This window comes from Danio rerio, chromosome 7 (genome assembly GCF_052040795.2).
Source record: "Danio rerio strain M-AB ecotype USA chromosome 7, GRCz13ab, whole genome shotgun sequence".
Lineage (NCBI taxonomy): Eukaryota > Metazoa > Chordata > Actinopteri > Cypriniformes > Danionidae > Danio > Danio rerio.
The window spans coordinates 11,130,157-11,157,500 of record NC_141027.1 but is presented as its reverse complement, the minus strand read 5'-3'; the positions used below and the strand labels follow the sequence as shown (position 1 = coordinate 11,157,500).

At 35.7% G+C, this 27,344-nt stretch overlaps 1 protein-coding gene across 1 annotated transcript in view; it reads right to left on the bottom strand.

The window, feature by feature from the left end:
* The window catches only part of cemip (cell migration inducing hyaluronidase 1), a 369,326-nt gene that overhangs the window by 209,146 nt on the left and 132,836 nt on the right, over positions 1-27,344 (bottom strand). The window lies entirely within an intron of this gene.

The following is a 27,344-nucleotide window of genomic DNA, read 5'->3' as shown; positions in this document are numbered from 1 at the left end:
CATTTTAAAATAATTACAAATAGAAAACAGGGATTTTAAGATGACAAGATGTTGTTATTGTACTTCTGATCAAACAACTGCAGCCTTACACTTTAAATAGCCTCAAACTTTTAAACGGCACCATGGTATATAAATCTTGATCACTCTCAAGTGTAAATAGTGTAATTTCCACAGATATGTCTACTGTGCGGTACATGCTACAGTAAAACATCTACTCGCCGTCTCCAGCTGCACCATAAATACAGCCAATCTGCTGATCAGGGAGAGAGAGCACACAAGAGGATGGGAGGTTTTTCTGTTCCCTTTCATTACTCTGAAATATGTCTCAAACATGCTGGCTGACTTTTACAGGAGCAAACAGGATTGACCCAGAGCGGCAGTTAAAGGAAAGTTTACAATCTCCACGATCCCAAGAAAACAACGTGCATCCACTTCTGATAGGAAAACTCTTCATTTATTTAATTGCGGTGTTCGTTTTTATAATCTCCATCATTTCGCTGCGATGATGTAAGAAACATGCATGCTGGAAACCAGAACCGCAAGCTTTTAATATATAAACGCAATTACCGGGGCCTATAAAAGTCATGAGACGACTGACTACTGAGAGCAGATTAAAAGACATTTTCATTAGCCTGCCGGGTCACACTGAGGCTCTCGGACTCATAAAAAACAGCCGCTTTGGGAAGGATCCGGAGCAGGGAAAGTTGCTGATGTGACGCCTTCAAGGAATAATTTACAAAAAGTGAAATTCTGTCATCATTTATTACTGGTGTCCTGCTGAATGTTGAGGCAGATTCTTTTGCATACAAAAAGACTGACCTGTCTAGCTCAACAGAGCTAAAGATACATTGGAATTTAAATCTGCATTAACTACGAATGAACTCAAATTAAAGATGAAGGCAATTAAATGGTTATTGATGGTGGCTTTAATCATCAGCGTTGAATTTTATTTTTCTTCCTAATGTTTTTTTTTAATTTTGCATTTCTTTTTGATGAAGAAAATCAGAATGTTTTTTTAACACTCTCACATTTGTTTAATGTAATGTGTCCTTGACACTTATACAAGTATTGTATATCAAAAAAACAATTATATAATAAACCATACCAGCAAAAAATTAGGCAGTTCAATGGTCATGGTCATAAAAATGAATGTATTAATATATAATATTAAAAGAAAATGAAAATGTTTTTAAATTAATTTATCATTTAATATTATTTAGATATGTATATATTTACGTATATATATATATATATATATATATATATATATATATATATATATATATATATATATATATATATATATATATGTTGCATTAACCGAATATTTTCCAGATTTTTTTCAACCGTGACGGAAAAATCTGAAGGTGATCTGTCATTTTGACGGATTATGCTGTGGGATGATCTATTGTAATTTGTAACTAATTGTAATTCCCACTTATTTCCAGCTGATGGCGATTGCCCTTGTTTTGTTTTATATATATAATCATTCTATATATATAATCATTCTGACTTCAATATATATATATATATATATATATGTATGTATGTATGTATATATATATATATATATATATATATATATATATATATATATATATATATATATATATATATGTATATATATATATATATATATATATATATATATATATATATATACATATATATATATATATATATATATATATATATATATATATATATATATATATATATACATACATACATACATATATATATATATATATATATATATATATATGTATGTATGTATATATATATATATATATATATATATATATATATATATATATATATATATATATATATATATATATATATATATATATATATATATATATATATATATATATATATATTATATATATATATGTATATATATATATATATATATATATATATATATATATATATATATATGTATATATATATATATATATATATATATATATGTATATATATATGTATGTATATATGTATGTATGTATGTATGTATGTATGTATGTATGTATGTATGTATGTATGTATATATATATATATATATATATATATATATATATATATATATATATATATATATATATATATATATATATATATATATATATATATATAGTTGGAGTCAGAATGATTAGCCCCGTTTATTTTTCCCCCAATTTCTGCTTATTGGAGAGCAGATATTTTCAGCACATTTCTAAACATAATAGTTTTAATAACTCATTTCTAACAACTGATGTATTTTATCTTTGCCATGATGACAGTAAATAATATTTGACAAGATATTTTTCAAGACACTTCTATACAGAAGTGAAAATATAATATATATAATATATATATAATATACACTTCTATATAAAATGACATTTAAAGGTTTAACTAGGTTAATTAGGTTAACTAGGCAGGTTAGAGTAATTAGGCAAGTTATTGTATAATGATGGTTTGTTCCGTAGACTATCTAAATTTAGAAATAGATTTATCTATCTCCTTTTTCTGTATTTACACGAAAGAGAAAAGTTCAAAACCCTCTATATGACCTAAAAATTGTCAGCAATTAATAGAAAAATCAGTAAGACATCATATTAAACAACATCCAGTATTATTTCATGATTTAAATTCTGATGAAATTCAAAAAATAAATAAATAAATAAATAAATAGAAACGTTTATGACATATCAAATGCCATGCATTACCATGCACTAACCACATGTGAAGCAACAAAACACATGATTAAAAGTGTATAATTTCTGTTGATTGGCATTTTTGTCCTAACCAGTGGCGACAGCAATACATGACGAGTGGCAGTTTGCTTTATATTGCAGAAACGGTTTCGGTTTCTGGAACAAAAGCATTGGAACCACAGCAATTATGATTCCTCAAGTACTGATTATGTGCTTCATTTAACGTTTAAAATGGCTAACGTGATTTTCAATATACCTTTGAGTGACCTTTATAGCCATACTGAATGCAGCAATGTATAATTTACCTCAGAACAAAATGAAACATTTAAACTGTAGTAACCGGGTTTTCATTCTAAAGTAAAGCGAATCTTTTCAAAGTTTGCAAAAATAAATAAATAAATACATTTGTGGCAAATAAATGATGCAATAAATTATGCTAATAAAAGCATCAACTATGTGTGGCTCTGAGGCAATTTTTGTCTGTGTGAAAATGTAAATTGTGGGTGTGGCTCTGACAGGACTCTGAACTACCATTTGTCTGAGTGATGAATATGTAATTTATGGGAGTGGCTTTGGTGAAATTTTTAACAACAATTTTCTGCAGTATGTGATTAATTTGTAGTTTGTGGGAGTGGCTCTGACAGGACTCTGAAGTACTGTTAATGAAGTTGTAATTTCTGAAAGAGGCTCTGATGAAACTTAAAAGTATAATTGGGCAGGGAGATAAATATGTAATTTTGAGGACTTGGCTTTGAAGGAACTCTGAACTGAACTGCTATTTGTCTGGGTGATAAATATGTAATTTGTGAAAGTAGCTTTGATGGAACACTGAACTACCATTCGTCTGGGTGATGAATATGTAAATTGTGGTAGTGGTTCTAACAGAACTTCGAACTACTATTTATCTGGGTGATGAATATATAATTTGTGGGAATGAATATGCCTTGTCTTGGTAATGAATATGTAATTTGTGGGAGTGGCTCAGATGGAACACTGATTTACTAATTGTCTGGGTGATAAATATAAATAAAGAACTTTGAAACACTAATTATCTGGGTGATGAATATGTAATTTGTGGGAGTGGCTTTGATGGGACCTAGAACTACCATTTGTGAGGGTGATGAATATGTAATTTGTAGGAGTGGCTTTGATGGAACTTAGAACTAACCTTTGTGAGAGTGTTGAATATTTAATTTGTGGGAGTGGCTTTGATGGAACTTAGAACTACCATTTGTGAGGGTGATGATTATGTAATTTGTGGGAGTAGCTCAGATGGAACACTGTATTACCATTTGTCTAGGTGATGAATATGTAATTTGTGGGAGTGGCTCTGATGGAACTCGGAACAATTTGTCTGGCTGATGAATATGTAACTTGTGAGAGTAGTTCTGATGGAACATGAAACTACCATTAGTCTGGGTGATGAATGAGTAATTTGTGGGAGTGGCTCATATGGAACACTGTTTTACCATTTGTCTAGGTGATGAATATGTAACTTGTGGGAGTGGCTTTGATGGGACCTAGAACTACCTTTTGTGAGGATGATGATTATGTAATTTGTGGGAGTGGCTCAGATGGAACACTGTATTACCATTTGTCTAGGTGATGAATATGTAATTTGTGGGAGTGGCTCTGATAGAACTCAGAACTATTTGTCTGGGTGATGAATATGTAACTTGTGAGAGTAGTTCTGATGGAACATGAAAAACAATTGTCTGGGTGATGAATATGTAATTTGTGGGAGTGGCTCTGATGGAACTCAGACCTACTATTTGTAAGGGTGATGAATATGTAATTTGTGAGAGTATTTCTGATGAAACACGGAACTATTATTTGTCTGGGGGATAAATGTTTAATTTGTGGGAGTGGCTTTGATGGAACTTAAAATTTAAAATTCCATGTGTCTTGGTCATGAATATGTAATTTGTGGGAGAGGCTTTGATGAAACACTGAACTACAATTCGTCTTGGCAATGAATGCATAAATTGTAAGAGTGGTTTTCATGAAAGACTAAACTACTATGTAATTTGTGGGAGGGGCTTGGTTGGAACACAGAAGGATGTTGGAACACTGATGGAATGTTTAATTACATTTGTCTATGTGATGAATATGTAATTTCCGAGAGTGGTTCTGACAGAACTCTGAGCTACCATTTGTCTGGGTGATGAATATCTAATTTGTGGGAGTGGCTTTAATGAAACACTGAACTGCCACGCATCTGGGTGATATACAATTTTTGGGAATGGCTTGGTTGGATACTGAAGGAATGTTAAACTACATTTGTTTGAGTGATGACCAGGGCCAGACGGAATCTGTGGACGTTTTTTGCTATTTCTGCAGAGAATTTTGGTAAAAATCTGCAGATTTCTGCGGAACTATTTTGGGAGTATAATAACTAAAATTTTAATATGTGAAATAAAAAAGCAATATCTTTTTAACTTCTATTTAATGTTTAAATTGCAAATCTAATTAGATTCACTTTATTTGGTTACACAAAGCAAGAGTCTTATATAAGATATGGAAGCAATTAATTAATATAAACAGAATTAAAGAAGGACTAAAAATCTGCGGAATTCTGTGTAAAATCTTTGGAATTCTGAGCGCGCAGATTCCGTGTGGGCCTAGTGATGACTATGTAATGTGTGGGAGTGGCCCTCATGAAATTTTTAACTACTTTTGTCTATGTGATGAATATGTAATTTCTGGGAGTGGCTCTGACAGAACTTTGAACAACCATTTGTTTGAGTGATGAATATGTCACTTGTGGGAGTGGCTCTGATAAAACTTTAAACTGCCTTATAAATGTAATAACATAACACCGAGTGGTCTACATGTGTTTGTTAATTTTTTTTTTTTGTGAGGAAACGTGAAGCACATATTTACATATTCACTTCAACGCCGCTCTTGTGTATTTTGAACTTCGTTGACTCCTTCTGAGATCTGTCTACACCAGACAGTTGATGAACCATCCAGGCCAGTTTGGTCTATTAACCATCAACAGAAGCTGATTCAGTAATCCTTTTCAGGATGACCTTCACCTCCCGCCGGCTCTGCAAAGTGAGATTCTGGGTCTATCAGTGACCTCCAGGAGTTTGCAGGAGTCTGAGGTCAGAGGTGCGGTGCTGTGTTAGCACTAAAGAGTCTCTTGTACTTGTCACCGTCTGCCTCCGTCAGCACAGCCCAGTCTCAGCTGGATTACAGCGTCCTGGAGAGAGCCGGCTGTAAAAATAGCTGTTTCAACACCGGCTCTTTTCTGAAGGCTCAGATTCCCCCTGGCCTCGGGAGAGCGGCTATAACCTTCACCATCTTCTGTTAACACACACACACACTGCTCTCATTGAATTAATCATCACTGCTCATCACCCCAGAGGCCGGCGCACCTTTAGCCCAGCTCGCTTCTTGGAGGAAAAGAGCGGTGAATGGAGGAGTTTGAGGATTTTTTTTTTTTACCACTGACCTGTCATGCAAATTAATTTTAAAGGACATATGCTGAGCTTGGAAATATATTAATGTAAACAGTCATTTAGGTTTGAGTGTATGACTTGAAGAATCTGATATTGGTATGCATGTGCATGTGTGTATGCCAGTGCATGTGTTGTCACGATTACAGGTAAACCTCTGTAAATATGAACATGTATTTTGGGGGAGTGGCTCCGACAGGACTCTGAACTACAATTTATCTGGGTGATGAATATGCAGTTTGTAGGAGGGGTTTTAATGTGACATCACTAGTATTAGTATTACTATTTCATAAGGAAGTTTTCCAAGTGAAAGGGTAATAAACGATACCTTCAATGAAGAAATGTACCTATAAAACCAGCCTGATCTCACGAGAAAAAGTATTTTACGTTTTGCCAGTTTAGCGGCTAATTCGTACGAATTCGTATAAGTGCAATCGTACGAAATTGTACAATTTGAAAAAGGAGGCGTGGCACCTAACCCCACCCCTAAATTCGACCGTCATTGGGGGATGAGCAAATCATACTAAATTGTACGAATTAGATCGTACGAATTTATACGAATTAGCCACTAAATCAAAAAGCTACGAATTGCAGTGAGATTGTGTTGTATAAAACACACACACAAAAAATAAAAAATAAAATAAAAATAGTCAAAAAACAGCACATTTAGTTTTTTTTTTGTTTTTTTCACATCAAATGCAAAACTTGGTGGAATGTCTGAAGTGTGTGTGACATTTATTTGTAAACATTTCTAGGTCATTTTAATGAAAACATGATAACATTGATAACCGTCATAGTGACCGATACATTTGGTCACTATAATCATGACATGTAATTCATTCATTCATTCATTCATTTTCTTGTCGGCTTATGCCGAGTTCAGACTGCATGATTTTCAAAGTAGTCGTGTCACAGATGTTTTCACACTGCATGACTATCTGGGCCAGCGTTTCGTCGCTGCTTTGTTTACACTGCAAGATGGATCGGCGACAGGGACTTTCACATTGCATGACTTTACTATAGGAAAAATCGCCGACAAGTTCGTCCAAACTACGTCTCACAGCCAAAAACACGTAGTATATCTTTTGTTATCAACTACATAATGAGAAAGAAGCCTTTAATGAGGTAGAACATGTACATGTTTGCTCATCTGGGTTTAAAGGGAATTAGCCATTTCTCCTCAACGTTGATAATAAACTAATTTCTTTCTGTATGAAACGTCAAACAGACACGGTTGCTCCTGAGTCCTGTCAAACCTCCACTAGTTTTTCCTCCATTTCGTGGGTCCAAATAAACCGAAAAAGAGCGCTTTTAATTTCTCCCCCAGCCTCCCGCTGGCCTGCAGCAGGTTTACACACACGCACACACAAGTGAAAGCTGCTCTCTCATTGGCTGTAGGTGATCGCTGATGTTATTTTCAGTCAAAACTCAATTCACACGGCATGATTTGAATCGCCGACAGCTCCAGATATTTAGCACGCCAAATATCTCACAGGCATCGGCAACTCATCGGCGATTCTCTCAGATCGCGTCTTTGAAAGTTCATACTGTGTGATTGTCACTCACGTGCACGAGCAGCGATTTGCCTGTGATTTCAGGCATTTGTCGGCGATTTCTCAAAACCTGTCGGCGAGCCAAAATCGGGGCTAAAATCACGCAGTCTGAACTAGGCATTAGTCCCTTTATTAATCTGGGGTCACCACAGCGGAATGAACCGCCAACTTATCCAGCACGTTTTTACACAGCGTATGCCCTTCCAGCCGCAACCCATCTCTGGGAAACATCCGCACACTTATACACTACGGACAATTCAGCCTACTCAATTCACCTGTACAGCATGTTTTTGGACTGTGTGGGAAACCCGAGCACCTGGAGGAAACCCACGCAAACGCAGGAAGAACATGCAAACTCCACACAGAAACGTCAACTGAGCCGAGGCTCGAACCAGCAACCTTCTCGCTGTGAGGCGACAGCACTACCTACTGCGCCACTATGTCGCCCATGATATGTAATTTTCATCCAATTATCCCAATAACAAGGCAAACATGGATCTCTGTGAGGTTGTTTTACAAATTAACATTTAATAAATGATACTTTTATTTAAAAAAAAATCTAATTTACCAATAAAACATGAAAATAATACTAACATAAGCAAACAAATCCAAAATGCACAGATCCTTGTTTATGTTGTTTGCCACAAAATTCTGTAAAACAACACGTTTTATTTGTTGTTTGATCATGTCAAAGAGAAAACTTGGTGGAATGTCTTAAGTGTGCATTTCGGTCATTTTAACAACACCACGATAACACTGATAACAGTGATAAATTTGGCCACTATAGTCATGACATGAAATTTTCATACCATTACATCTCCACTGTGTATGTGTGTGTGTGTGTGTGTGTGTGTGTGTGTGTGTGTGTGTGTGTGTGTGTGTGTGTGTGTGTCAGGTATAAATGCTGTCTTATATACCTCATGCTCTATGTAACATGATTAATAGCAAGCAAACCTCAGCGTTGGAGAGAAAAAGCAGAAAAGCGCTCAGTGCTCTTATCTGGAAAACATTTGAAAAGCTTTAATCTGCTTCTGTAGTTACATACTGAGAAACATCAAGAGCTCTCTTTGTTCTTTGGTTTGTAATCTGTTGCTTTGTTCTTGTTTTTGTTTTTTTCACTGTTTACTTGTGTTCTAAAGAAATGTTTAGTACTTGAAAGATAGACGCTCCTTTTTAATGTATTACTCATCATTTATTTATTGCTGTTTTGGTTTCATGAACAATAATGTAATACAGTTTCATGGTCAGTTTAACTAAGACTATTAAAAGCTGTTTCCGGTAGGTGGGAATAAGGATGATAAGGCATTTATTTAAAACACAGTTGAATAAATCCACCACGAGTGTTTGTGTTGTGTTGTTTCAATGCATTAGCAACTAAATGTATGTGCTAATATTTTACGTTGATTAATACAGATTTGTGTTTGTTTTTGTTAACTACTATATGGGTCTGGCTCAGAATAATTCAAACCAGTGACCACTAGTCTCTCCTCCATCTTTAAAAGTCTCTGTAATTGTCTTGACAACACAAATACTGCTGTCGCCTCAATGGAAACCCCGCCTCTGCTTTAATTTGATTCGAGAATGAAAAAGACGCGACTAACGTCACTTACTTTTTCTGCTCAGTGTTCTAACTGAAAGTGCACAGGGTGTGGCTCTAAAGAAATGTTTAACTACTATTTATGAATGTTATTAATACATAATTTGTGGGTGTGGCTATGATAATGTTGTTCTACTTTTTTTTGGTCGATGTAATCAATAAATAATTTGTGGGTGTGGCTTGATGGTACTTTTAACTACTATCTGTGAATGTTATAAATACATAATTTGTGGGTGTGGCTACGATAATACTTTTTAAATAGTCTGTGTGATGAATAAGTAACTTGTGGGTGTGTCTATGAGACTCCACTTCCTTCATCTAAACTAACATTGGTCGATGTAATCAATAAATAATTTGTGGGTGTGGCTCTGATGTTACTTTTAACTAATTTTATGAATGATATATATAAATAATTTGTAGGTGTGGCTATGATAATACTTTTCAAATAGTCAGTGCGATCAATAAGTAACTTGTGGGTGTGTCTCTGAGACTCCACTTCCTTCATTTAAACTAAAATTGGTCGATGTAATCAATAAATAATTTGTGGGTGTGGCTTGATGGAACTTTTAACTACTTTTTACGAAAGTTTTGAATACATAATTTGTGGGTGTGGTTATGATAATACTTTTCGAATAGTCTGTTTGATGAATAAGTAACTTGTGGGTGTGTCTCTGAGACTCCACCTTCTTCATTTAAACTAACATTGGTCGATGTAATCAATAAATAATTAGTGGGTATGGCTCTGATGGAACTTTTAACTACTTTTTATGAATGTTATGAATACATAATTTGTGGGTGTGGCTATGATAATACATTTAGAATAGTCTGTGTGGTGAAAAAGCAACTTGTGGGTGTGTCTCTGAGACTCCACCTTCTTCCTTTAAACTAACATTGGTCAATGTAATCAATAAATAATTAGTGGGTGTGGCTCTGATGGAACTTTTAACTACTTTTTATGAATGTTATAAATACATAATTTGTGGGTGTGGCTATAATAATACATTTAGAATAGTCTGTGTGATAAATAAGTAACCTGTGGGTGTGTCTCTGAGACTCCACCTTTATTTAAACTAACATTGGTTGATGTAATCAATAAATACTTTGTGGGTTTGGCTCTGATGGAACTTTTAACTACTTTTTATGAATGTTATGACTACATAATTTGTGGGTGTGGCTATAAGAGAACTTATATTCTTTAAAGAGTCTGTGTGATGAATAAGTAACTTGTTTTGGGCGTGTCTTTGAGAATCCACGTTCTTACTGACATTAGTCCATGTGATTAAATTGCAAGGCGCGCAGGGCTCAAAAGCAGCACACAAAATGCTCACGACCATTAGTAAACCATTCAAAGGACGCATTTCTTAATGCAAAAAGCAAATTCGGTGTGAACAGCCCCTACTACTGTATAAACAACACTTAAGTATATGTAAAGACGTTTAGCTTAAAATGTTAAATTATACCTTTTTAATTTAATGTTAAATCAATCCTTTTTTCAACACACACACATTCACAAAACACCAGCGTGTAATCAATACCATAGCTGTATAGAACTAATACCCAAAAACAAGTCAGAAATCACACTAAAAATGAACAAATCCCACATCACAAAGTATCAAAATATAATATAGATTTATTCAATTTCAGTCGGAACAAATAGATTGAAATGAACTGCCCCAAACAACCCAATCCAACACAGTATCGAATCCCAGAAGCTAGTAAACGTCTAACTTTATAGCCCACTTAGATTTCTTACCAGTCGTTTTTATAAAATTGAATTTGCCAGGAAGCTGTGAAGTGCCACTGGACGTCTCAGTGAAAGTGAACACAGCTTTTATCTCTTCAAAACATAAATCATTTTTGCTCTAGCATATTTTCCTTGCCCACTATGTAATAAAAAGGATCAGCTGCTGTCCAGAAAGCATCAGCATTTATCTGCTGGCAGGTGTTAAATTCTCATCTTGATTTTACGACAGGTTCGATTATTGCCTTAGTGGAGCTGTATAACCTTAGCAGAAACATGCTAGGCTAGTACTGTGGCATTACTTTTAGCTGAAGAGCCTTAAATTGTCTGTGGCTCTGATGGAACTTTGAACTACTATTAGTTCATGTTATGAATACATAATTTGTGGGTGTGGCTATGATATGATTTTTTTTAACAGTCTGTGTGATAAATAAGTAACTTGTGGGTCTGACTCCACCTTCTTCCTGCATTCTTCTTCCTACCATTGGTTGATGTGATTAATAGATAATTTGTGGGCATGGCTTTAATGTAATTTTAACTTCTTTTTATTAATGTTATGAATACATCATTTGTGGGTGTGGCTCTGATGGAACTTTGAAATACTATTAGTTCATGTTAGTAATACGTAATGTGTGGGTGTGGCTATGACAGAACTTGGAAATTTGAATTAGTCTGGGTGATGAATGAGTAATTGTGGGTGTGTCTCCTAGACTCCGCCTTCTTCCTTTAAACTACCATTGGTCAATGTGACCAATAGATAATTTGTGGGTGTGGCTTTGATGAAACTTTTAAGTACTTTTGGTTTATGTTATGAATACATAATTTGTGTCTCTGAGACTTTTTCCATTGGAACTTTAAACTACCATTGGTCAATGTGACCATTAGAAAATGTGTGGGTGTGGCTCTGATGAAACTTTTAACTAGTATTTATGAATATTATGAATACATAATTTGCGGGTGTGGCTATGACAGAACTTAGCAATTTTGAAAAGTCTGTGTAATAAATAAGTAACTTGTGGTTGTCTCTGGGACTCCGCCTTATTCCAGTGGAACTTTAAACTACCAATAGTCTATATAATCAATTTATAATTTGTGGACATGGCTCTGATGGAATTTTTAACTGCTATTGATTAATATTATGAATAAACAATTTGTGGGCGTGGCTATGACAGAACTTAGCATTTTTGAAAAGTTTGTGAGATAAATCAGTAACTTGTGGGTGTGTCTCTGAGACTCCGCCTTCTTCCAGTGGAACTTTAAACTACCATTAGTCCATGTGACCAATAGATCATCTGTGGGTGTGGCTCTGATGGAACTTATAATTACTAAAGGTGAATGTTATGAATACATAATTTGAGGTGTAGCTAATACTTTTAGCAAGTATTAGTCTATGTAATGAGTACATTATGGGTGTGGCTATGATTAGACTTAACTACATTTGGTCCATGTTATGAATATATAAATTGTGGGTGTGACTCGGAGGGGACTTTAAATAAGCATTGGATCATGTTCATTCATTCATTCATTCATTCATTCATTCATTCATTCATTCATTCATTTTCTTTTTGGCTTAGTCCCTTTATTAATCTGGGGTCGCCACAGCGGAATGAACCGCCAACTTATCCAGCATATGTTTTACGCAGCGGATGCCCTTCCAACTGCAACCCATCGCTGGGAACAACCATACACACTCATTCCCACTCAGACACTACGGACAATTTAGCCTACCCAATTCACCTGTACCGCATGTCTTTAGACTGTGGGGGAAACCAGAACACCTGGAGGAAACCCACGCGAAAGCAGGGAGAACATGCAAACTCCACACAGAAACACTAACTGACCCAGCCAAGGCTCGAACCAGCGACCTTCTTGCTGTGAGGCGACAGCACTACCTACTGTGCCACTCCGTCACCCTGTTGGCTCATGTTATGAATACGTAATTTGTGAGTGTGTGTATAACAGAACTCTGAACTTTATGTCTTTGTAATGAATAAATAACTTGTGGGTGTGTCTCTGAGACTCCGCCTCCTAATAGAAATGTCAACTAGCATTAAGTCCATGTGATGAATACATCATTTGTGGGTGTGGCTATAATGAGACTTAACGACTATTTATGAATGTTATGAATACATAATTTCTGGGTGTGGCTATGTGAGAACTTACGCTTTTTTATAGTCTGATGAATACGTAACTTGTTGTGGGTGTGTCTCTGAGACTCCGCCTCCTTCTAGTGGAAATGTCAACTACCATTTAGTCCATGTGATGAATACATCAATTGTGGGTGTGACTCTGATGGGACATTGAACATGCATTGGTTCATGTTATGAATACATAATTTGTGGGTGTGTATATAACAGAACTTTTTAAATGTCCTTGTGATGAATAAAACACGTGTGTGTGTGTGTCTCTGAGACTCCTCCTCCTTCTAGTAGAAATATCAACTACTGCTGGTCCATGTTATGAATACATACTTTGTGGCATTGTCAATAACAGAACAGTGATTTGTATATGTCTGTGTGATGAATAAGTAACTTGTAGTCGTGTCTCAGACTCCGCCTCCTTCTAGTGACTATCATTTGAACTACCAATGGTCCATGTGATGAATATATAATTTATGTTAGGACTCTGATGGAAATTTATACTACCATTAGTCCATGTGATGAATATATAATTTGTGGGTGTGGCTCTAATGGATGTGCTTAGTTTTTACAGCACTGAAATAGAAGCAGCTCCAAAAAGCATCAGCATTAATCTGCTGGCAGGTGTTAATTTCCCACCTCGACTTTACAACAACAAACTTTGATTATTCCCACTGCGAAGCTGTAAAACCGTAGCATAAAACAACTACAGTAGCATCGCTTTTTGTTGTAGAAATAACTTTTCTCAATCTATCCGTCTCCCACACACACACACCTGCAGGATCATTGATTTAAGCAGCATGTTGCAGCTGGTTTTTGTAGCTAATTGAGCAATTGTGCACTAGAACATGTATGCAAACGTTGTGACATCTGCATGGGGTAAATCTGTCTGAATGTTTGAGATTCCTCCTCTGACAGGCTCAGCTGGTACAGGCTGGAATCTGAGCTCGTGATGGGAGATAAGAGGGTTGAGAAAGCCGGCAGCGATACGGTCGACTGGTGAGCAGAAGCCATCGCGCGGCGGTAACCCTGTGACAAAAGTGTTTTTAATTCCTCGTGTCATCTCATCTGCTAAGCCAACGCTCAGCAAGGCCACTGCCAGCAAACCCACCGCTTCGCCTTTCAAACTTTTTTTTTTTTTTAACAAAACCAACAGGTGGTGATCTGCATATTAGCCATTTTTTCCCTCTGAATGAAAGAGACATTTATCTGTGAGTTTGGCTTTTTATGCTAATTCTCAGTTTACTGAAGTGAACAACAATAGGATATCATTTGTAATATTCATCAGCACGCCACAATAATCATCTATAACTAAATGAGAGTCTGTTTAAAGTTTGTTTTTGCTCTTTTACTTTGAAAAAAAAACATGCCTGAAAATGTTTTGCTGGTTTACTCACCCTCATGCTATGTATACAAGATGGTGGTGGCTTTTATCTTAGGTAGAACATTGAAGAAGATTTTTTTTTTTTTTTGATGATTCGTGATATGCAAGTCAACTATTATCATTAGCATTAAAACATACAGCCACAACATACAGTATAATGTGCACAACAAATATATATATATATATATATATATTTGTTTTTTTTTTAAATATATATATATATATATATATATATATAGGGCTAATAATTCTGTTTTAAACTGTATATATATTGTAAATGCAACTTGTGTCAAGGCTTATAGTCTTTATTTGATATTTAACCTTTTTAAAAACTTGTTTAATATACTGCTTAATGTTGTAAATTTAGGGCAGCACAGTGGCTCAGTGTTTAGCACTGTCGCCTGACAGCAGGAAGGTCGCTGGTTTGAGTACCAGCGGGTCCAACTGACAATTCTGTAATATAGGTGAATTGCCGTAGTAAATGCGAGCGTGTATGGGTGTTTCCCTGTACTGGGTTGCAGCTGGAAGGGCATCCACTGCATGAAACAAATGTCAAAATAGTTGGTGGTTCATTCTGCTGTGGCGACTAAGCCGACGGAAAATGAATGAATGAACGTTACACATTTGATGTTGATATTTTTAGATTATTTTATTTTTTATTAAAATGTACTGTAATAATAAAACACTGATTTGTACTGCAAGTACATCAGCTGTTTACTGCCATTTGTTATTCCTAATCCTCATAATATGAATCAGAATTTCACAACTGTACAATAAGGTGAAAACTCCTTCATAAATAATTAAATCACACGTACAGCTATCTCAGATGAAGTAAAATAAAAAAATTAAAAAAGTAGAAAAATCTGCACTCAGCACTCCTGACGCTCTATTACAAGAGGTTTTGAAAGTGTTTTAGAGTGAGTGGATTGGATGTTTTTGGCAGATGTATGATAATGAGGGATAATTATTTCAGCGCATTGAGTCTGAAGTATCTCTGCATTGCACCTGTGTGGCCCTGAACACCTGCAGCTGATCATCAACACACCAATGAACACATGCTCCGACTAAACACTGACAACTATCATTACAGAGACGATGCGTTACCAAACAATACTATATATCATAACCAGGACTTGTCACCATTTTCCTGAGTGAGAAAACTCAGGGATGTTTAATAGGTTACCTGCAGTGGCCTTTTGATGTGTGACGTAATTTTAACTAAAACATGAAGATAGGGCGGGACATACAGAGTAGCTCCTCCCACTTTAAACAATAATCAATAAGGTCTCTTTGGTGACTTTCCAACACAACCTAAAATCAACCAAATATCAACGTCATTTGACGTCGTTATTGGATGTCAAAATAAAATTCTCATTAGATGCTGGCAACCTTCTTGCTGTCAGGCGACAGTGCTACTCACTGTGCCACCGAGCAACCTTTTATGTAATGTATTATCACATGGACTAAAAGCATCCTCTCCTGATACTGTCTGTGAACCCCCCACAAGCATCAATCCCCTCAATCAGCACAGCTATGTTCTGCTAAATCCTCCACAAGCACCAAACTATCAACACAGCCACATTCTGCCCCAGCAAGTCAGTTTCAAACATAAAACAACAAAAACAAACAAACTTTGTGTCTTTTTTGTGGCAGGCAGATGACAATATCAGGGCTGTATCTTTTAGTATTATATAGAATACCTTTGTTCTGCCAGATCTCCCAGGCAGGGTTTTATTTAGATTTATTTAGTTAATTTTAGTTTTTGGAATTCTTTGCATTGGAAAGAAGTTCTTTCAGAAGAAGAACAGTTTTTTGAAGTATGATTTGTTTTTATTCTGTCTATTCAGTGTCCTTCAACAAGAACGGTGGTGGTGGGGTTCATAATATTCACAATGGTATTTTATTAGTTGTTGGTTTAACCATGGATGAGATAATGGCTTCTATGTTATTTTCTTTTCAATAACGTTTCTTGTCACATGTTCAAAAACAACAGCCAATATTGCATATCTATAATTTATATAATGGGTATAATTAAACAATACTTTCACTATAACGTAAATTAGAAGTGTAATAGAAAAAATATATATTTTTGCGCCATTTTGAATCTTACTCGAATACAAATATAAATACCAGATGCTCCGCACATCCCTAATATATACATATATATATCTTGTAAAAAAACTAAACTGTGAAATGTTCATGTGTGACTGAACAGAAGAAGCAGGAGCTGGTGGAAACGTTTCTCCTCAAATCTCGAAGGTCAAGCATATTTGAAGGGTCACGACTGTGTGAGGAAGGAAGGAAGTGAACACCCTCTGCAAAATCCACAAGCCAAGAATCGTTTGACATGTCCGTCACTCAGACACACAGTTGCTTACAAAGAAACGCAGGCTGATGAAAACAACATGAGGAGAGATGAACTAGAAGAGCTGCTGAAAATCCTGTCCACAAAATCATTATCATCCTCATCACATATGCACAAACACACCCACATACACACACACACAAAGTATGAACTGGAAACTTCTGACTGTGTAAAAATGTCTTTACCATGGTGTATCATAAGCCCTAAAGGTATTCAACCATCAAGTGTGATGAGAAATTTAATTTAGCTGTAATTAATAAATAAAACAATAAATCACAATGTTTTCTAGATATACTGTATGCAGAATACAACTCTGTCTATATAGAGAATACTTATGTCTAATTTAAGAATTGCAGAAAAAACAACGAGAGCTTCACATGTGCAATCACCTGTTAAAATCAAAAGTGAAACATGTGAAACATATAGTTTTGGAACATTTTCACATGTAATTTTGCAGCACAGGGTCATTGTAAGTGCTGTATGTGCTTCAACCTGCATTTTTGTGAAACTGCGAAAATCTGCAGTGCGACACAACAGAAAAAATGTAAATAACAGAGCTTACCAGAAGTTCAGAGAAGTCCTCTGCAGTCCCAACCAAATGGCACGATTTATAATCTAATTAATACTCATTAAACCTCTTTAATTTAAATGTACATGCTGAGTGACTGATGTTATTGGTTCGCACCAACAAAGTTTTAATGTTCATTTGCAATCTGTGAATGAATGAATGAATGAATGAATGAATGAATGAATGAATGAATGAATGAATGAATGAATGAAAAATATTGGCTCAATCCAAAAAATGTATTTTACATATCGCTGAATGAATGAACAAACAGATGGATAAATGAAAGAAACTTATTTGATTGGTCCAAAATATACATTTTATAAATTGCTAAATGAATGAAAGAAACTTACTAGATTAGTCCAAATTATATATTTTAAATTTCGCTGAATAAATGAATGAATGACTGAAACTCATTTGATTAGTCCAACATTCACATTGTACATATAACTGAATGAATGAATGAATGAAACTTATCTGATTACTCAAAAATATGCATTTTACATATTACTGAACAAATGGTTGAATGAATGAATGAATGAATGAATGAATGAATGAATGAATGAATGAATGAATGAATCTTATTTGATTAGTCATGCATATATATTTTTCATTTCGCTGAATGAATGAATGAATGAATGAATGAATGAATGAATGAATGAATCAATCAATCAATCAATCAATCAATCAATCAATCAATCAATCAATCAATCAATAAAAGAAACTTATTTGATAAGGCCAAAATATACATTTTACATATTGCTGAATAAGTAAGTGAATAAATGAACAAATGAAACATATTTAATTAGTCTAAAATATACATTTTACATATAGCTGATTGAATGAATGAATGAATGAATGAATAACGTCCATCTGTCAACTTTTTTGATTAGTTCAAAATATAGATTTTACATATTACATAATGAATGAATGAATGTATGAATAAATGAATGAATGAATGAATGAAAAAACGAACGAACGAATGAACGAACGAAATCTGACAGATCTAAATTAGAAAACCACAGAACAAACATTTAACTAATGTGAAAAACAGAATACAGAAAATCTGACTAATGTACAACAAAATGTACAAAAGTAAACAGCAGAAGCAGAAGAAAAGAGTGATTCTCTGAGTTCTGCTGTATCTGCATGAGAGAGAGAGTGTGTGCATGTGTCTAATCTCTGATGTGTGAAGTCGAGGCTCATACCTGTCAGATTGAACTGAAGGCAGATTCCTTTATTTCTGCCATCACAGACAATAGACCAAAAGCCTCTTCTTCTTTTGTAGATAAGACCAACTGTAAAGCTATCATTTTATCAGCAGTGAGAGCCAACGCAGACTCGCAGGCTTTCTTCTTCTCTACTTAATATCTCAGACAATGATGAAACCTTTCTTAAAAACAACACCACATATGCAGTATACAGACCGAGAAGTTTTTTATTGGTGTTGCGCTATAGGTAAATTGAACAAACCAAATTGGCCATACTGTATGAGTGTGAATGAGTATGTATGGGTGTTCCCCAGCACTGGGTTGCGGCTGGAATCTACTTGATCAACTACATTGATTTGAATGGACGGTGGGTGAATATCCAGCTCTAAAGCTTGATCTTGTGATTGTATCTGAGTGCTGTGAAGCTGTTGTGATTTGTCAGGTTTGTCATTGGTATACAAGGCAGGATTTTCACTTATCTGAAGCCAATACTGCAGTCTCTCTCTCTCCCTCTCTCTCTGTCTTTTTTAATTAAGCCCGGGCGATGCTTGTGGCATTCTGGCAGATCTGTGATGTGCTTTGTGGGTTTGTGTTGCCGTGATGTGTGTGTCAAAGGTGTTTACCGCACACATTATATCCATCATGCATTAAACGCTTCGATTTTTTTTTCCTGTAGTTGTTATTTCGGCTTCATCTTAACGAGGATTTAAATCTTTCTAACGTGAGAATAATTAGCCTGCGCTTCTTCCTCTCAGGAGAATTTGTCGCTGTGTGCCGATGGGAGGCAAACCACCCATGCAACTCTCCTGGAATTATTTCATCATTAACTCAAGTGTTTTTACTCAACCTGAACCTGAGATTCACTGACCCCTCTTAGAAAATGAGAAGAGCTTCATTTATCAGTGATGAAGATGCAGAAGAAGCATCTGCTGAAACAATTAACAGACACAGACTCTATCTATCTGTCTACCTGTCTGTCCATCCATCCATCCATCCATCCATTTGTACACTTTTCTGAGTGTCCATCCATCCATCCATCCATCCATCCATCCATCCAATTGACTGTCTATTTATTCATCCATCCATCCATTCATCCTATTGTCTGTTTATTTATTTATCCATCCATCCATCCATTTATCCAATTGTCTATTTATTTATCCATCCATCCATCCATCCATCCTATTGACTGTCTATTTATTCATCCATCCATCCATTCATCCATCCATCCAATTGTCTGTTTATTTATTTATCCATCCATCCATCCATTTATCCAATTGTTTATTTATTTATTTATCCATCCATCCATCCATCCATCCATCCATCCATCCATCCATCCATCCATCCATCCATCCATCCATCCTATTGACAGTCTATTTATTCATCCATCCATCCATCCATCCATCCAATTGTCTGTTTATTTATTTATCCATCTATCCATCCATCCATTTATCCAATTGTTTATTTATTTATTTATCCATCTATCCATCCATCCATCCATTTATCTAATTGTTTATTTATTTATTTTTCCATCCATCCATCCATCCATCCATCCTATTGTCTGTCTATTTATTCATCCATCCATCCATCCATCCATCCACCCAGCCTATTGTCTATTTATTAATCCATCCATCCATCCATCCATCCATCCATCCATCCATGCAGCAATGTTTATTTATCTATCTGTCCATCCATCTATACATCTGTCCATTCATCTATTTATCCATCTAGTCAACAGTTTGTTTATCCCTGCCCATCCATCCATTTATCAATCCATCCATCCGTCTATACGTTTATGAATCCATCCACCATTGCATACATCCATTTACCCATCCATCCTATTGTCTGTTTATTTATTTATCCATCCATCCATCCATTTATCCAATTGTCTATTTATTTATTATATATTTCTACCTGACTATCCATCCATTCTCCATCTATTCAATCATCATCTATTCATCCATGCATCTATTCATCTGCCTATTTAACTGTCTATAATTCCTCCATCTGTCCGTCCATCCATCTATCCAACCATCCATTCATCCATTCTTCCATCCATCCATCCATCCATCCATCCATCCATCCATCCATCCAGCCATCGATCTGTTCGTCTGTCCATCTAAACAACTATTCATCCATCCATCCATTCATCTGTCTGTCCGTCAATCCATCCATCCGTCCGTTCACCTATCCATCCATCCATCCATCCATCCATCCATCCAGCTGTCTGTCAACCTATTTATCCATTCTTTTGTCCATCCATGTATCAATCAATTTGTCCATCTACCAATCTGTCTGTCCAGCCATCCAAACATCCATCTATCATACATCCATCTGTCAATCCATTTGTCCATCTATCTGTCTGTCTGCCCCGCCATCCACCCATCCATCTGTTAATCTATCCATCCATTCGTCTTTCCGTCTGTCCATCCATCCATCCGTCCATCTGTTTGTCTGCCTATTCAACCATCCATTTGTACATCAATCCATCTGTTCGTCAATCCATCCATCCATTTATCTTTGTCCACCCATGCATCCATCCATCAATCAATCCATCCATCCATCTGTCAATCCATCTATTCAAACATCCATCCGTCTGTCCGTCCATCCATCCATCCATCCATCCATCTTTGATAACTCATGTCTGTTATTTAGTTCATTTCTGCTTGCATTAAATTTTAACCAGCATCTCTGCATCCTGCGTTTTACATCAAGCCAAATTCAGAAACAATACTCCATTCCATTAGAAAAGTTGCTCATTTCCTCTATATGCTGTAGGTTGGTCAGTGAAATTTGGAAACCCAATCTGTGCCTCCCAAGACCCCTAAAATCACAGAAAGCAATTTAACCACCACACCACAGCCAAAACGCAAAGAAAAAAAATCCATTACCAGCATTCTAATGAGATCCTGGATATCTGCTGTTAATTACAGTCCACTTCGCGGTGCTTATAATAAAAGTCTGTCGGATGAGCAGACAGCAATAGGATCCATCTGACGCCTGTTTACACACCACTGCTGAACGATTAGACATGGAGATCATCAAAACATGAACTGTGTCCAGCACTGATGCTTTAGCTTTTAAAAGACGGTTGGAAAAAGGCATGTGACTGTTCGTATGTTCATTGGACTCATCCGATCTGATCCGGCCTCTGACACGGAGGCTTTTTCGCGTTCTGTAACCCTCTGATGTGTTGAACATTGAGCTTAATTAATTTCTGCTCTGCTGGCATTGCTGTACGGGCCCCTCGCAGCGCCACGAACCAATTATAATATAACTAAATCTGGGCCGATTTTACAGAAGCTGCGTGAGTTCATCAAATATGTTGCGTGCTTTTGTAAGTGTAGGGCCTGCTTCCAATTGTGTATTAGCAGAGATTTTCAGGCCAAGTCCAATACTTTTTTAGTTTTTTTGACTTCTGGATCATCCATCCATCCATGTATTAATCTATCTATCTGTCCATCCATTCATCCATCAATCCATCTATATATGTATTTATATTTTTATCTGTTCCCCCATCCATCCATCCATATTTGTCTATTTATCCATCTGTCCATCCATCCATCAATCTGTCCATCTATGTATTTATCCATCCATCCATCCATCCATCCATCCATCCATCCATCCATCCATCCATCCATCCATCCATCCATCCATCCATCCATCCATCCATCCATCTATCTATCTATCTATCTATCTATCTATCTATCTATCTATCTATCTATCTATCTATCTATCTATCTATCTATCTATCTATCTATATATCCCTATATTCATCTATTTATCTACCAGTCCATCCATCCAATGTACTTATTTATCTATCTGTCCATTAATCCATCTGTGTGTTCGTCTATTTATCTATCTGCCCACCCATCCATCAATTCATCTATCTGTGTAATTATTTATCTATCTGTCCATCCATCTGTATATTTGTTTATTTATCTGTCCATCTATCCATCCATCCATATATTCCTCTATTTATCTATCTGTCCATCCATCCATCAATCCATCCACGTATCTATCTATCTATCCACGTATCTATCTATCTATCTATCTATCTATCTATCTATCTATCTATCTATCTATCTATCTATCTATCTATCTATCTATCTATCTATCTATCTATCTATCTATCTATCTATCTATCTATCTGTCTGTCTGTCCATCCATCCAAATATTCCTCTATTTATCTATCTGTCCATCTATCCATCAATCCACCCATCTAAGTATATATCTGTCCATCCATCCATCCATCCATCCATATATTTGTCGATTTATCTGTCCATCCATCCACATATCCCTCTATTTATCCATTAATCCATCTAGTAAACAATCTGTTTGTCTTAATCCATTCATCTATCCATTTATTCCTCCATCCATCCATTTATCCATCTACTTTTCTGCCTGTATATCCATCCTCCATCTATTCATTTATTGTCTATTATCTGCCTATTCATCTGTCTATATATCGGTCTGTCTGTCTGTTCGTTCAACGTCCATCTATCTATCCATCCATCCATCCATCCATCCATCCATCCATCCATCCATCCATCCATCCATCTATTTGTCCATTTATTTATCTGGGTATCCATCCATCGTTCGTCCATCTGTCTATCCGTCAGTCCGCCCGTCCGTCCGTCCGTCTGTCCAACCTTCCATCTATCAATCTATGATGTCTGTCCGTCTGTCTGTTCATCCATCTATTTGAATATTGTAAAATATTGTCACTTGATGAAATATTGTCACTTGCTTTTACAAGTTTGTACTCCTTTGTTACTCACAGAAACAACTCCGTCTCACTGTTGGACAGTTTTAAAAAAGGAAAACTGGCGATTTTCTTCCACATATTGCCACAACGTTTACTGGAAAGCAAATAAATGCTTTAATCCAGTTGAAGTCAAAATTATTAGCCCTCCTTTGATTTTTTTTTCTATTTTAAATCTTTCCCAAATGATATTTAACAGAGCAAGGAAATGTTGACAAACATTTGAATGATGACAAACTTTTGATCAACTTTTTAAAGTTTTTAATCTTGTTGCTAGTCTAAATATATATATTTTTTTACATGTAATTATATTTAGATTTTATTTTATTTATTGACATTTTTTCCTCCAACACCTGAAATTTCCTCTTTAATTAATGGTTGTCGGTTTTATAAAAAAATAAAAAATTTATTTAAGACTAAAAGAGAAATGTATTTTTATAATTATTATCTTTACAATAATAAACGTGTTTACTTTTACTTTTAATCCATTTAATTTATTATGTGCATGCTAATGAGCATCTTATATAAGCACCAGAAAGTATACATATTTAAATCTCTTTAAAGAATAACATAGAGAAGTATTGTCCAAAAACATCACTGTGTTTATAGCATAGTCATTTTTTGGATGCAGGTTATAGATGTAATTTGACCAAACATTCTCAAACTCACCTAAACTGCCAAGAGAAGTGAGCATAGAATTTGATATTCATGCTTTTCCATTTATACATCTGCAATTTATCCAGCAGGGAAATCTGTCATTCCAGAGAGGCTCTTATTTTGCCTGAATGACACATTTGTGATTCAGCTGTCGGTTTGATCACCGGGTTATGCTTGTTGTCTGTTTAGAGCTTATTTTGACTCTTTTTACAGCTGTTCTCCGGAGGATGAATGCAGTTGTGTGATATTAATATTATTTTTTTAAAAGTGATAATTCCCCACATGTTCACAACACTTGCACTTTTCTGACATGTTGACTTCACGGCGACTTACCTAATTAAACACAAACATCATTACTGTGCTGTTATAAGCTTTAAATGGATTGGAGGAAAGTGTTGTTAAAACGAGTGCCGCTGGAAACAGCCGTAACGTTTATTTGAGGATCTTCCTTCATTGGGTTTGAGAGATTTTTGTGACATCTGTCAAAACTCATTAATCACAAGCTCTTAGACTGATCTGAAGCATCACATACATCAATTAGAGTCTGTTCTGCACTTCATCCACTGTAATTCTTAACCTTATCCCTTCTTACAAATGATGTGTGGAATTTTATGTTTTATATACTGTTATACACAGTATATGCAGTGCTTAGCATATGCCACCAGACTAAACCATTCTCTGAAAACCCTAGAAATGATTGTGCATGAAAATCCCAATCGGTCAGCAGTTTCTGAAATACTAAGACCAGCTCATCTGGCACCAACAACCTTGCCACATTCAAAGTCACTTAAATCACCTTTCTTTCTCATTCTGATGCTCAGTTTTAACTCAGTTAGAACAGCAGATTGTCTTGACTATGTCTACACGCCTAAATGCATTGAGTTGCTGCCATGTGATTGGCTGATTTGAAATTTGCTTTGACGAGCGAGCATTTGGATAGGTGTACCTAATAAAGTGGCCGTTGATTGTTTAATATATATATATATATATATATATATATATATATATATATATATATATATATATATATATATATATATATTTATATATATTAGGGATGGAACGGTAAATACCGTCATACCGCAATATAATTTTTTTTTCGATATTACTGTAGTCGCATGACTCGGTAAAACTATAGGTCTTCAGAGAAAATTTGCTCAGGCGAATGAAGCGAACGAGTGGAAACTACAATTCCCATCAGCCCATGCGTGACCATCATCCTTTGCGGTCTGTTGTCACTACAGATCCAGTAATGTGGAAATGGAGTGTGCGTCTAGTAGCGGGGATGAAAAAGAGCTGGAGATGATCGAAAACCTAAAGCGGGTATAGTCGCCGCGCGCGTACTGAATAGCGGCGTTGTTGCACGCGTTCTGATCGGCTGTGTTGTCGCCCGCGTACTGTAAAGCAGAGAGGGGGGGTTGAGCGCGCATACTCAAGAGCGGTGTTGTCGCGCGCCTACTGAAGGGCAGGACGGAGGGTATGTCGCGTCGCGGGGGCACTTTTGATCATTTTGGAAGGGCACTTTCTATCCAAGACTAAAAAGGGCATGTGCACTGCACAGGTTGAGCCCTATGTGTGCACGTGCCTGCAAGTTGGGGAATACGAGTAATAACAGTCATGGGGACTGCAGAACACAGCACACTGTTCAGATTGATGCAGACATGAGACCTCTATCTCACTCATGGCTTGTCCTCTCAAGTGAGGGAAAGACAATGCACAACGTTACCCACTGCTGTCAACCTGGGCCAAGTCATATCTCTGTCCCAGAATCCTCAGTCCCAAAGGAGAGGGTTTTTTTCTGTTGCAGGGGACATTGTAAATGCCCAGAGATACCAGCTTTTACCAGATTATATTTATATGATAATTTTCCTTAAAGCCCATCTCTATCTAAGTGAGTGAGTGATTAAATGTTGAATGTGATGAGTTTTCAACAATACTAAATTGAAACCTTATTTTTTTACATGGTTTAATAATTTTTTGTTATTAAAATTGAAGTTCCTGTTTCAAAGCTTACAGATAGATGACTAATTTGTATGTCATTGACACTTTTGGCACTTTTTTGGAGTATTTTCATAAGTTTTGTTTTTCCTGTAAATGATTCAATAAATACCGTACCGTGACATTCATACCGAGGTATTACCGTACCGTGAAATTCTGATACCGTTACATCCCTAATATATATATATATATATATATATATATATATATATATATATATATATATATATATATATAAAACAATCACCGGCCACTTTATTAGGTACACCTATCCAAATATATATATATAAAATCCTTGCTCTGTTAAACATCATTTAAGAAATATTTGAAAAAGAAACAGAAAAATAACAATATAAACTTTTATTTTGATTGATGAACAGCTACAATATCCATAAAATCATCAGCAGATTCACGTTCATCTGTTTGGGATGAAACTGAACCCATTTTAAGCACTTCTCAATGGAAATTTCACTTTGAAAGTGGCACAAAATGTGCAAGACACAACATAATCAATCAATTTGCTGAAATGTCATGTTTTTCCACTGAGCCTGGGCTGAGCACAGAGCTGCTTAGAGATTCTTTTAAAGGGACAGGACGATTATCTCATGCTTGTCATAATGTGTTGCCACGATGATGTATTTTTTCGGCCAACCCAGTTAGCTTCACCCTGTTTATCCAAATGAAAACCTAATAAGATTTCACCATTTCTTTTGCAGCTTCCTGATGAAAGTGAGGTCTGTCAACCATCAGTTTTGAGATTTAGACACAATTTATTTTTCATGATGATCTTCACAGTAGAATGATAGCTTATATCAATGCAGGCTTATTGGAAATGTGTGCCTCAGTCTACATGCTTTATGAAATGTAAAATACATTAGTCCAGGTTTGTTTTGTTGCACGTTACAGATGACAAATCCACTAGATGGAGTAGCCTACATTTTTATGAAACGTAAAATACATTGCTCTGGGTACATTTCGTAGCACATGTCAGATTACAAATTCACTAGAGGGCGCAGTCTACATTTTTGTAACATCAAACATAAGTTGCTCCAGGAACATTTTTGTTTAGTTTAAACGTTGTTGTCCGTTTTGCTTCACACAGAAAGGAAATTTGTTTTCAACACTGGATTTTAAGACAACAATTACAAACATACAACAACCACACAATAACACCAATCATCAAGACAACAACAAAAGTTAAAAGTTTAGA